Below are 12700 nucleotides of genomic sequence, written 5' to 3' on the forward strand. Positions count from 1 at the left end.
AACATGTCTGCAATAAAATGGAACAAAAGCATTCCAGGGTACATTGACGCATGATGCAAACTACCTCAGGCCTGGGCCAAAGCTCCCTGTACACCGAGCACAGGGTGAGGAAAACCCCAGGGAAGAGGATATCCCGGTCACTGGGACTTCCAGCTGCACTGAACAAGTGCCCGGTCTGAAACTATCCAGAGTAATAACTTGTAACAAATACATCCAACAGTTAGGATGGCCGAGCGGTCGAAGGCACTGCTCAGGTCACAGTCTTCTCTGGAGGCATGGGTTTAAATCCCACTCCGAACATTCATTGTGTTTAATTTCAAAATCATTTGTTTTGACACCACTCTGAAGTGCTTTGGGACATCCATCTAACTTCATAAAATTACTCCACTTCAATTACAAACGGTTCCTTTCGCGACAGCCACCTGGGATCTATTCCTGGTTTGTGAAGGTGCCCTCGAAATATCTCGCTCTGCTAATTTAAAAACACGGTGATAATTTGTTTCGGTGCAAAAGAAGGCAGGCTCGAAGGGCCAAATGGTAGACTCCTGCTCCTGGTTCTTGTGTTCTTATGCAATTCACAGAACAAATGATAAATTATCAACTCTCCCTCAGTTCGCATTCCTTTTATTGTGCAAAGAAGATCATGGGTTCATTAAAGATGTTTTCCCGTGAAAGCAACATAAAGTTTAAGGAAAATAATTCGCCCAACTCGAACCCACGACCCTGAGATTATGAATCTCATGCTCTACCGACTGAGCTCGCCGGGCTGCTCAACATCTACCCTGTCAATCCCCTTCAAAATATTATCCGTTTCAATGAGATCACCTCTCATTCTTGTAAACTCCAGAGAGTATCGGCATATTCTACACAGTCTCTCACCATAGGACAGTCCTCTCATCCCAGGAATCAATCTGGTGAACCTCTGTTCTACCACCTCCAAGGCAAGTATATCCTTCCTCAGATAAGGAGAAAAAACTGTGCGCAGTACTCCAGGTGTGGTCTCACCAAGGCCCTGTACAATTGTAGCAAGATTTCCTTACTCTTGTAATATGGGCTATATATTAGGTACTATGGGCCGAATAACCTGTTTTTCTGCTGATTCTATGGCTGTATAAAAAGTTATTAAAATTCGGCCGTCGCTCAGCAAACATATTTGTATTTCCTTCAGTGTGCAACACATGTGGGTGGATTAATGATGATTGAAACAATTATTGTCACAGTCTCTCACAGACTTGAATTATTTTTGACAACTTGCTCTGTAAAGATGCTTTCCCTGACGAATGGACTAAGGTCACCACAGTTCAAGTACAATACCTTACCTCGTGGATTCATTACTAGAGTGCTTACAGACACAATAACTGGTGACGAGAATACGAATTTCCACACGACAATGGCTAACCTTGGCACGTTTGAACAATTCGCCGATGGGGAAGATTGGGAGGCCTTTGTGGAAAGGCTCGAACACTTCTTTATTGCGAACGACCTGGCGGGAGACGACCCGACCTCGCTGGCTGATAAGTGCTGAGCTATCCTGCTCAGCAGTTGTGGGCCCACTGTCTGTGGCCTTGTCAGGGATTTGCTAGTCCCAGAGAAGACAACAACATATGTGGAGCTCATAACGCTGATACAGGAACAGCTCAAACCTAAAGAGAGCATCCTAACAGCCAGACACCGGTTCTCTCCCCACCGGTGGCCCGAAGGCCAAGAAATCGCAAAATATGCTGCAAACCTGAAACGATTGGCTGCACCATGTGATTTTAGCGATCACCTCACCAAAGCACTAAGGGACATCTTTGTTACTGGAATCGGCTGCTCTCTGCGGACACCACGGTCACCCTACAGAAGGCAATTAACGTGAGCCAGGTATTCATGATCTCGGCCTGCATCTCCAAGTGGATGTCTCACCCCCAGGACTCTAACCCGGCAAGTACTGTGAACCGACTGGTGCCTTTTAGAGGCAGGGCTGCTGCTAGCAGTCTCTCTCAGGGAAGAGAGAAGAGAACCCTGAGTCCCGCAATCCTGATTCCACCACATGGGGCCAACCGGCCAACCCCATGCTGGCGCTGTGGAGGAAATCACAGGGCCCACCAGTGCCGCTATAAAGACTATACTTGCAAAGGCTGTAACATGAAGCGCCACCTCCAGCGAATATGCAAGAGAAATCGTACTCACCGAGTCGATGAAGAGTTGGCTGATCATCCGGAGTCCAGCGACAATGAGGTGTACGGAGTGTTTACCTGCACCACCGAGAGTTCCCCGGTGAAAATGGAAGTTGAAATCAATGATGTTCCAGTCACGATGGAGGTGGACACAGGGGCGAGCCAGTCACTGATGAATCACGTGGCCTTTGAGAAACTCGGGTCAATCCAATCGAACGACCTCAAATGATCCCGATCGAAGTGAAGCTGCTCACCTACACAAACGATACATCCCAGTCGTTGGCAGCGTGGATGTCCAGGTGTCCCATGGCGGCGCGATGTACAGGTTACCTTTGTGGATCATTGCTGGTGATGGTCCAAAGCTATTAGGAAGAAGGTGGATGAAAAAGGTCACTTGGAGCTGGGAAAAGCTCCAACCTCCAGCGATCGACGTCCTCCGCGGCCCCGAAGTTGGATCCAGCACAACACCTGAAAAACCAACCGCCCAACTCGACTGTGAGGCGACGACACAGACCGCTCAACCCAACGGCGAGATGATCCAGCCCAAACAACCAGACCTCACCTTCCAGGCTCCAGTGGCAGGACTCCAGAGAAGAAAATTCACGCAGAAGGTAACTTCCCGGCTTTCGTGGCAGAACCTGAGGAGAAAAGGATCACCGCAGCCTACCCCATGGAGAGAAAGAAGATGGCGTCCAAACCACGAGGTGAAGCGCCTGAAGTCAAGATGGAGGCAGCCAGACCAAAAGGGAGCATCACGTGACGCCGAGCGGCGAACCGGATTGGGGTAAAGTTTGCAAGTCCCTCTAAAAGGAGACCGGCAACCCATCACAATTAAAGGGACAGTTCCACTCTTGAGTGGGCAAATGCATGGCGGATGAAGTATAATGTGGATAAATGTGAGGTTATCCACTTTGGTGGTAAAAACAGAGAGACAGACTATTATCTGAATAGTGACAGATTAGGAAAAGGGGCGGTGCAACGAGACCTGGGTGTCATGGTACATCAGTCATTGAAGGTTGGCATGCAGGTACAGCAGGCGGTTACGAAAGCAAATGGCATGTTGGCCTTCAGAGCGAGGGTATTTGAGTACAGGGGCAGGGAGGTGTTGCTACAGTTGTACAGGGCCTTGGTGAGGCCACACCTGGAGTATTGTGTACAGTTTTGGTCTCCTAACTTGAGGAAGGACATTCTTGCTATTGAGGGAGTGCAGCGAAGGTTCACCAGACTGATTCCCGGGATGGTGGGACTGACCTATCAAGAAAGACTGGATCAACTGGGCTTGTATTCACTGGAATTCAGAAGAATGAGAGGGGACCTCATAGAAACGTTTAAAATTCTGATGGGTTTAGACAAGTTGGATGCAGGAAGAATTTTCCCAATGGTGGGGAAGTCCAGAATCAGGGGTCACAGTCAAAGGATAAGGGGTAAGTCATTTAGGACCGAGATGAGGAGATACTTCTTCACCCAGAGAGTGGTGAACCTGTGGAATTCTCTACCACAGAAAGTAGTTGAGGCCAATTCACTAAATATATTCAAAAGGGAGAAGATGAAGTCCTTACTACTAGGGGGATCAAGGGGTATGGCGAAAAAGCAGGAAGGGGGTACTGAATTTGCATGTTCAGCCATGAACTCATTGAATGGCGTTCCAGGCTCGAAGGGCCGAATGGCCTACTCCTGCACCTATTTTCTATGTTTCTATGTTTCTATGTTTATCCAGCGATGATGGTAATACATATGTAAAAGATGTAACTGACAATTTCAAGTTGGTAAATGTAACTAATCATGATAAGTCGGGCACTTGCGATCAGAACCAATGTATTGTGAGAGTAAACGAAGTGATGACGTGCGATGCTGCGATTTACATGTCTGCCGACAAAACCAAGGGCAACATCCCGTCAGCACCCAGGTCCCGCGATCATGTGGCCTGCCCCTCCGGGACCAATGTGATACCCCAGGGAGTGTGGCCACACACAGAGGGAGCATAGCAGCTGCAGGGCCAGTGATCAGCGGACGGCAAAGGCACCACTACCGGTACCCTGCCCCCGATCGGCTCTACCTCTCTGGCCACCAGGGCCAGTACTGGGAGCAAGCGGATAGCATCCTCCTGCCCTCCCAACGGGACCTGGGATGACCACGCTCCCACTATCGCTGAAGAGCAGCAGGGAGACACCGCAGCCTTCAAAGGTGGACATGGAGGCCACACACTCCTGTGGCTCTGCTGACCACGAGGCAACGGCAAAGGCTCTGAGACTCAGCCAGGTGAGCGATCTGAGCCCACCCAGCTGGCAGGGGACACAGCGCCGCCATCAGACAACCTGGACACAGTCTGGTTACTCTGGAACTTGTGTCCTCACCCACCTGCACCTACACAACCCAGGGGCAAGACTGTGACACCACGTATGTACCTTACCTGTAAAATGTACTTGTTCCACTACTGCAGAACCCAAACAGTGATGCAACTAATCCGATGTTTTTTTGTTCTTTCTATCTGTACAGGTCTGCACATGCAGGTGTTGAGCCACACACATGGTCTATGTATGGCGGGGGGGAGGGTGCGGGGGGGGAATGGATGTTTGTAGCCATGGGCACAAATGGATCACACCCAGAACCCACTCAACCCCCACTGCAACCTCCAACCATCCACTGCTGAACATTTCCCAACGTCGTGGTAATAAGGACTTGGGGGTCCACAGGGAGAGGACCAAGCCAAAGCATAGACAAGGTGCAAGGGCTTTGGGCACTCAAGTCTCGGGCCAGAGCACACAATGCAAAGGCCAGTGGCACAAGACTAAGGGGAGAGTGATGTTGTGTCTGTATAATATAAGCATACTCCCTGTACACTCAATGTACAGTTATATAAGACTACTGGATGTACCTTCACACTGTATACACTATGCCTGTACCGCCAGAGGGTGCAACTGGTGGAGATCTCGGGGTCACCGGTACACGACAGGTAACCAGGTATAAAACGGAGCTCACCATCCTGTACCCTCACTCAGGAGCTGCAATAAATGGACTAAGGTCACCACAGTTCAAGTACAATACCTTGCCTCATGGAGTCATTACTTGAGTGCTTACAGACACAATAGAAAGAGATTAAACATTAAATGGTAGGACATTGAGAATTGTAGAGGAACAAAGCGACCTGGGAGTGCATGTCCACAGATCCCTTAAGGTAGCAGGCAAGGTGGATTAGCTGGTTAATAAGGCATACAGAATGCTGGCCTTTATTAGCCGAAGCCTAGAATAAGAGAGCAGGTGGATTATGCTTGAATATAAAACACTGGTTTGGCCACAGCTGGAGTACTGCGTGCAGTTCTCGTCACCACTTTACAGGAAGAAGACTGTGATTGCACTGGAGACTTACAGAGGAGATTTCGAGGATGTTATCGGGAGTGGAGAATCTTAGCTATGAGGACAGATTGGATAGGCTGGAGTTGTTTTTCTTGGAACAAAGTGGGCTGAGGGGAGGCATCATTGAAGTGTGTACAATTATGAGGGGCCGTGATATATTGGATAGAATGGGCCCATTTCCCTTAGCAGAGGGGTCAACAACCATGGGGCATAAATTTAAAGTCTTGGTAGTAGGTGTAGGGGGGATTTGAGGGGAAAATTCTTCATGCAGAGGGTTGTGGGGGTCTGGAACTCACTGCTTGAAAGGGTGGTAGAGGCAGAAACGCTCACCACATTTAAAAAGTGCTTGGATGTGCACCTGAAGTGCCGTAACCTGCAGGCTTATGGACCGAGAGCTGGAAAGTGGGATTAGGCTGGAGAGCCTGTTATTGGCCGGCACGGTCACAATGGGCCGAAATGGCCTCCTTCCGTGCTGTAAACTTCTGATTATATAACTCTATGAAAAATAATCACATAACGTGGCGCTCGTTTTAGAATCTCATGATCTCCTGACTGAGTTTGCTGGGCTTCTGCAAAATACACCTTTTTGTCGGTGATTACAGCCAGGTGCCTGTTGGCTCCGCCCCAGATGTTTAAACTTGGTGTCGAGGAACTGCCAGGATCTTCTTGAATGGTGGACCAGACTCGAGGGGCTGAATGGCCTACTCCGGCCCCTAATCCTTACATGTTTATGATCTTATGACCTTTCACAGGAGAACAAACTCGCCTCTGAGCACAAGGAGAAAGTTCCAGAAAATATTCCCACCCGGTGAGCTTTCGCGTGTGAGGCGAACGTGTTAACCGCGACACTGCGGAATCATCTCCACTTTCAGCAACTGGTCAGACAGAAATGTGAAGCGAGCAGGTGAACTGCTGAATCCCACTTTTAAGGAGTTGGTCGCGGTGTCAAACAATGAGTTTTGCTCAATGAGGAGAATGAAGAAGTGGGATTTGAACCCACGCTTCCAGAAAAAAAACTACAAACTGACTACAGCACCTGAGACCGCTCGGCCATCCTGACTATTTAATGCTGTATGTGGCCATCTGCAGGTTGATTTTGAACTTTTGTGTCCTGCCACATGAAATAAATGAGGGCAGCAGACGTATCTCTGCCTGATACCGGGGAAACAGTGAGACAAACCTTGGAGCAAGGGTCTGGTTATTGCCAAACAGCAAAGAAAATATTAATTCCCGAATTACCCTGAAGAACAGTGACCTCGACGTGATCTGGGGTCAGACGCGCTACCATTGCGCCACGAGGTCGATACAGCACATCGGAAATGTTTGACTATCTGAAGGTTTCACAATGCAAGGGGCTTTAAAATCCCCGCCCATTCCCACCGGGCGTCAGAAGCAGCGCTCACCTGCCAGTCCACATATGTTTTTTTGTTAAACTTTTGTGTTGCTTTCACGGGATTGCATCATTAATTAATCTGTCACCTTCTTTTGCACAATGAAAGAAATACTAACTGAAGCAGAGTCGATACTTCAACCATTTTTTTCTGTGCTTTGCATAGAAACATAGAAACATAGAAACATCGAAAACAGGTGCAGGAGTAGGCCATTCGGCCCTTCGAGCCTGCACCACCATTCAATATGATCATGGTTGATCATGCACCTCAGTACCCCTTTCCTGCTTTCTCTCCATACCTTTGATACCTTTAGCCGTAATTGCCCCATTTAACTCCCTTTTGAATATATCGAACGAACTGGCCTCAACAACTTTCTGTGGTAGAGAATTCCACAGGTTCAGAATTCTCTGAGTGAAGAGGTTTCTCCTCATCTCGGTCCTATATGGCTTACCCCTTTTCCTTAGACTGTGACCCCTGGTTCTGGACTTCCCCAACATCGGGAACATACTTCCTGCATCTAACCTGTCCAATCCCGTCAGAATTTTATGTTTCCATGTAATCCCCTCTCATTCTTCTAAATTCCAGTGAATATAAGTCAAGTTGATCCAGTCTTTCTTTACATGTCAGTCCTGCCCTCCCGGGAATCAGTCTGGTGAACCTTCGCTGCACTCCCTCAATAGCAAGAACGTTCTTCCTCAGATTAGGAGACCAAAACTGTACACAATATTCCAGGTGTGGCCTCACCAAGGCCTGCGTCCGCGCACATACAGAGGCTGAACTCCAGGACATCGTCGATGTATTTACTGAGGCCTCTGAAAGCATGGGCCTTACGTTAAACATCCGTAAGACAAAGGTCCTCCACCAGCCTGTCCTCACCGAACAGCACTACACCCAGTCATCAAGATCCACGGCGCGGCCCTGGACACCATGGACCACTTCCCATATCTCGGGAGCCTCCTATCAACAAGAGCAGGCATCGACGACGAGATTCAACACGGCCTCCATGCGCCAGTGCAGCCTTCGGCCGCCTGAGGAAAAGAGTGTTTGAAGACCAGGCCCTCAAAACTGCCACCAAGCTCATAGTCTACAGGGCTGTAGTAATACCTGCCTTCCTGTAAGGCTCAGAGACATGGACCATGTACAGTAGACACCTCAAGTTGCTGAAGAAATATCACCAACGATGTCTCCGAAGATGCAACAAATCCCCTGGGAGGACAGACGCACCAACATCAACGACCTTATTCAGGCTAACATCCCCAGCTTTGAAGCACTAACCACACTCGATCAGCTCCAGTGGGCAGGCCACATTGTCCTCATGCCAGACAAGAGACTCCCAAAGCAAGTGCTCTATTCTGAGCTCCTTCATGGCAAACGAGCCAAAGATGGGCAGCATAAACTCTACAAGGACACAATCAAAGCCTCCCTGATAAAGTGCAACATCCCCACTGACACTCAGGAGTCCCTGACCCAAGACCACCCTAAGTGGAGGAAGTGCATCCGAGAGGGCGCTGAGCACCTCGAGTCTCATCGCCGAGTGCATGCAGAAATCAAGTGTCGACAGCAGAAAGAGCGTTCGGCAAACCTGTCCCACCCATCCCTTCCCTCAACGACTATCTGTCCCACCTGTGATAGGGTCTGTGGCTCTAGTATTGGACTGTTCAGCCACCAAAGAACTCATTTTCGGAGTGGAAGCAACTCTTCCTCGATTCCGAGGGACTGCCTATGTAGATTCCAAAATTCGTGGAAACCCCCAAGTGAAAAGGAAATTCGATTTGGGATGAGTAAACATAAAATTTGGGATCCTAAAAAGCATATGGAAGAAATCTACAAGTCTTAACCAAGTTTGGGATTTTAAAAGGCACGTTTGGGCCTGTGGGGAAATGCTGCAGTGACAGAGGGGTGGGATTTAGAGTTTGGATATTGTAGCTAATCAGTTTGTCTGGAGGAGCTCTTTAACCATAGTCAGGCTCCCAGAAAACATTAGCATTTAAACAATCGACCACGGAAGAAACATTATCCACCTTACCCACAGGACCCAAATATCACATCCATATTCCAACACCTTTTCAACATGTATAGAAATATCTGGCTCAGCCCAGACTTCCCGAAGCCAAAGCAGTGCTATTTCAATGGACAAGAGTTCATCAGTTCATAAAGAAGGCGTATCGCCCTCCCAAAGTCTATCAACACCAGATTAAAACATTTAATCAAGTCTCAGTTAGCTAGTCCGCCAAAACTTATACAAAGAAGACCACTTAAATCAATGGGCAGCAAAACTTAAACAAAAGAAACGTTAGATTTGGCACGAAGATTAAGCAGCCTCTCAGAGTATAACTGGGGGCCTATCGTACCAAGAGCAACCTATTTTTTTGACCATTACTTTGGAACAACTAGATCAAGATCGAGAGCAAACGGCAAGAAAACACAGGAAGATACATCACGACATCGGAGAAAAGAACTTCAAAAAACCAATCAGTGGAACATCAATACCAACTGACTTGGTAACAGGCATCAACCGGAACACCGCGACCGACGGACCAAACCAGGAAAATCAACCACGAGAAAACCGGGGTCCACACAAGTGTTCCACTCTACAATTTGTGCCTCGACTGTCCAGCAGGTAAAAATTATCGAAACAACTTAAAACCCTATTGATGACAAAGGATACCGGCTTCGGGACAGTCAGAATACTTCGTCACAGACAAGGCACCGGAAGGCTGGAATGTAGATCACACTGGTTGTGGGAGAGCTGGTTGGCGGTGACATGGAAGTGTCTGCAGTGTGCGGGACCAGACTGCTTCCACACATCCACAATGAATGTCCCACCCTTTATTTGGGAAAAGTACAACTGAGAGTGGACAAGTTCCATCCCGGTCAGAGCAATCTGAAGCTTTAACTGACTGACACCCTAGTTTGGGATTGTAATGTCTGTCAGCATGTAATGCTTGTAGCGCCACACTGTGGATGTGGACATATTGTGTACTGCAACTGTATAGTTAATCATTAAACAGAACAGGCTCTTTCCGGAGAGTTCCGAGAGAGCAGCCTGCATGTTCGGAAGCTGTGTATGCTGTGTCTGTGAAGATATCACAGGGATGTCTTGCAATATATGCTATATCAGTCTCTGTGGTGCAATGGATTAGGGCGTTCAGCTATTAACTGCAAGGTTGGTGGATCGTAGCCCATTCAGGAACAAAGCCTTTAATTATTTTTCCCTGAGGATTCGGTGCCGTACAGTTCCAAGTTGTCAGTGTGCGTTTTGGCTGCACGAATATATTCCGCAACCATTGCCAGCTGTGCTGTTATCAAGTTATACCAACTGTTACTTGCATTTTTGCGTGGTTGTTCGTTGTCTCGTCGCCAATTTATACGCTCATAATAAAGAATGAAACTGAGTACTGTGAACAATGAGTTCGTATGACATTAGCTCCTTTAATAAGACTCCAGTGTGCTTATATATACAAATGGATGCTGGGAACCCTTGGGACTCCAACAGGTCGGCCCTCTGGTGGTGGTGTGATACAGGTGGCCAAAGGTTAAATACATAACACAAGGTGTGTACGGAAATCAACCATCAAAAGCCCTTTCATTAACCACAGGGGTTTCCGGCAATTTTCTGATCGCAAAGCGCTTCCAGTCCTTGTCCTTAACATTGCAGATGTGGAAATTGGGGAGTTTAATGATTTGAAAGGAGAACATTGTTGTTTGGTGCAGTTCAGGTCAGAGAAATGTTTGTGAAAGGAACTTTTTGCAGAGAGAGGGATAGAGCATTTCAGCTTGTTGCTGAACACTTCTCTCTGGGCACTGAGCTAAGCAGCAGTTTCCGTAGTGTAGCGGTTATCATGTTTGCCTTACACGTGAAAGGTCTCTGTTGCGAGCCTGGGCGGAAACATTATTTGTGAAGCAAAAACTTGTCTGCAATAAAATTGAACAAAAGCAGGCCAGGGTACATTGTCGCATGAGCAATGAACATTTTAAAACTAATCTACTCAAATACAGAGTGTGTAAAATCAGATCGGGGATAAAACTTCATCAAGGGTTAAATTTTCACTCATTATTAAAGTTCAGTTATTGAAATTTCGATTGTCCCTGTTCGCATTTCTTTCATTCTGTGAAACAACACTATCGGTTTATACCATCAGATCTAAGTTGCATTTGAAACCCACAAACAGCTCATTAATTATTCGCTCTTCCCCAGTTCCTGAGCTCAGAGTGTTATTGTCCATCCCTGGGATGTAAGCTACCTCCAACCCGGGCCAAACCTCCCCATGCCAAACCTCCCCGTGCACCGATCACAGGCTCTGGAAAACCCCGGGGAAGAGGATATCCCGATCACTGGGCCTTCCAGCAACACTGAACAAGCGCCCGGTCCGAAATTTTCCTGAGTAATAACTTGTAACTGCAGCATCAACAGTCAGGATGGCCGAGCGGTCTAAGGCGCTGCGTTCAGGTCGCAGTCTCCTCTGGAGGCGTGGGTTCAAATCCCACTCCTGACATTCAGTGTTTTAAATTGCAAACTCATTTGTTTTGACACCACTCTGAAGTGCTTTGGGACATCCATCTGACGTAATAAAATTACTCCACTTCAATTGCAAGCGGTGATATCAAATATACTTCCCAAACCGGGAAACGATCCCGGGTGGCTGTCGCGAATGGAATGGGTTTGTGGAGCATTGAAAGGTGCCCTGTAAATATCTCGCACTGCTAATTTAAACTCACGGTTATAATTTGTTTCAGTGCAAAAGAAGGCAGGCTCGAAGGGCCAAATAGCCGACTCCTGCTCCTGGTTCTTGTGTTCTTATGCAGAGCACAGAACAGATGATTAAATTATCAACTCTCCCTCAGTTCGTATTTCTTTCATTGTGCAAAAGAAGATAATGTGTTCATTAATGATGTTTTCCCGTGAAAGCAACATAAATTTTAAGGAACTGCAATTGACGAACATGGGGCTCAAACCCACGACCCTGAGATTAAGAGTCTCATTCTCTACCGACTGAGCTAGCCAGGCTTCTCAACATCTACCCTGTCAATCCCCTTCAGAATATTGTCCGTTTCAACGAGATCACCTCCGATTCTTCGAAACGCAAGAGAGAATCGGCATATTCTACACAATCACTCATCATAGGACAGCCCTCTCATCCCAGGAATCAATCTGTTGAACCTCTGTTGCACCATCTCCAAGGCAAGTGTCTCCTTCCTCAGATAAGTACTATGGGCGAATATCCTGTTTTTCTGCTGATTCTATTTCCTCCTCCTTTGATAGTCCTTCTCTGTACATTCTGTATTCTGCTTGGTTCTCTACTGAAATATGAGCCTGAAGTTTATCACAAGCTTCCGTTTTTGTGTTTTAGTTGATCTTCATTCATCCACCGAGCTGTAGCTAGCTATCATGCTATTTCTGCACCCTGCATGAGAACGTGTCTAGTCGTTACCCGATCTATCTCCTTTTTGAAAGTCTCCCAATGTGCATTTACTGTTTTACCGAGAAATCTTTGGTTTCAATCTACCTGGGCCGGATCCCTTTCAACTCAAAAAATTAGTCCTCCTACAGTTGGGTATTTTCACACATGATTATACCTTCTCCTTTTCCATAACTACTCTAAACCTAATGATATTGTGATCACTGTTTCCTCAATGCTCCTCCACAGAAACATGCTCTACTTAATCCATTTCCGAGATCCAGAACTGCTTTCTTCCCCATCGTGCTGGAAACATACTGATGGAGAAAGTTCTAATACAGATTTCAGGAAATCCTCCCCTGCATTTTCCCTTTGCATGGTTATTTTCCCAGTTTAC

The 12700-nt window shown here is 47.2% G+C and overlaps 1 non-coding gene across 1 annotated transcript; it reads left to right on the forward strand.

Annotated features, from left to right (window-relative positions):
• Positions 1-11317: 11317 nt before the first annotated feature.
• Positions 11318-11400, forward strand: trnal-cag (transfer RNA leucine (anticodon CAG)). The gene has a single exon. It is a non-coding gene; the product is annotated as a tRNA-Leu (tRNA).
• The last annotated feature ends 1300 nt before the right edge of the window (positions 11401-12700 follow it).

Source organism: Pristiophorus japonicus, unplaced genomic scaffold (genome assembly GCF_044704955.1).
Source record: "Pristiophorus japonicus isolate sPriJap1 unplaced genomic scaffold, sPriJap1.hap1 HAP1_SCAFFOLD_112, whole genome shotgun sequence".
In the NCBI taxonomy this organism is placed as follows: domain Eukaryota; kingdom Metazoa; phylum Chordata; class Chondrichthyes; family Pristiophoridae; genus Pristiophorus; species Pristiophorus japonicus.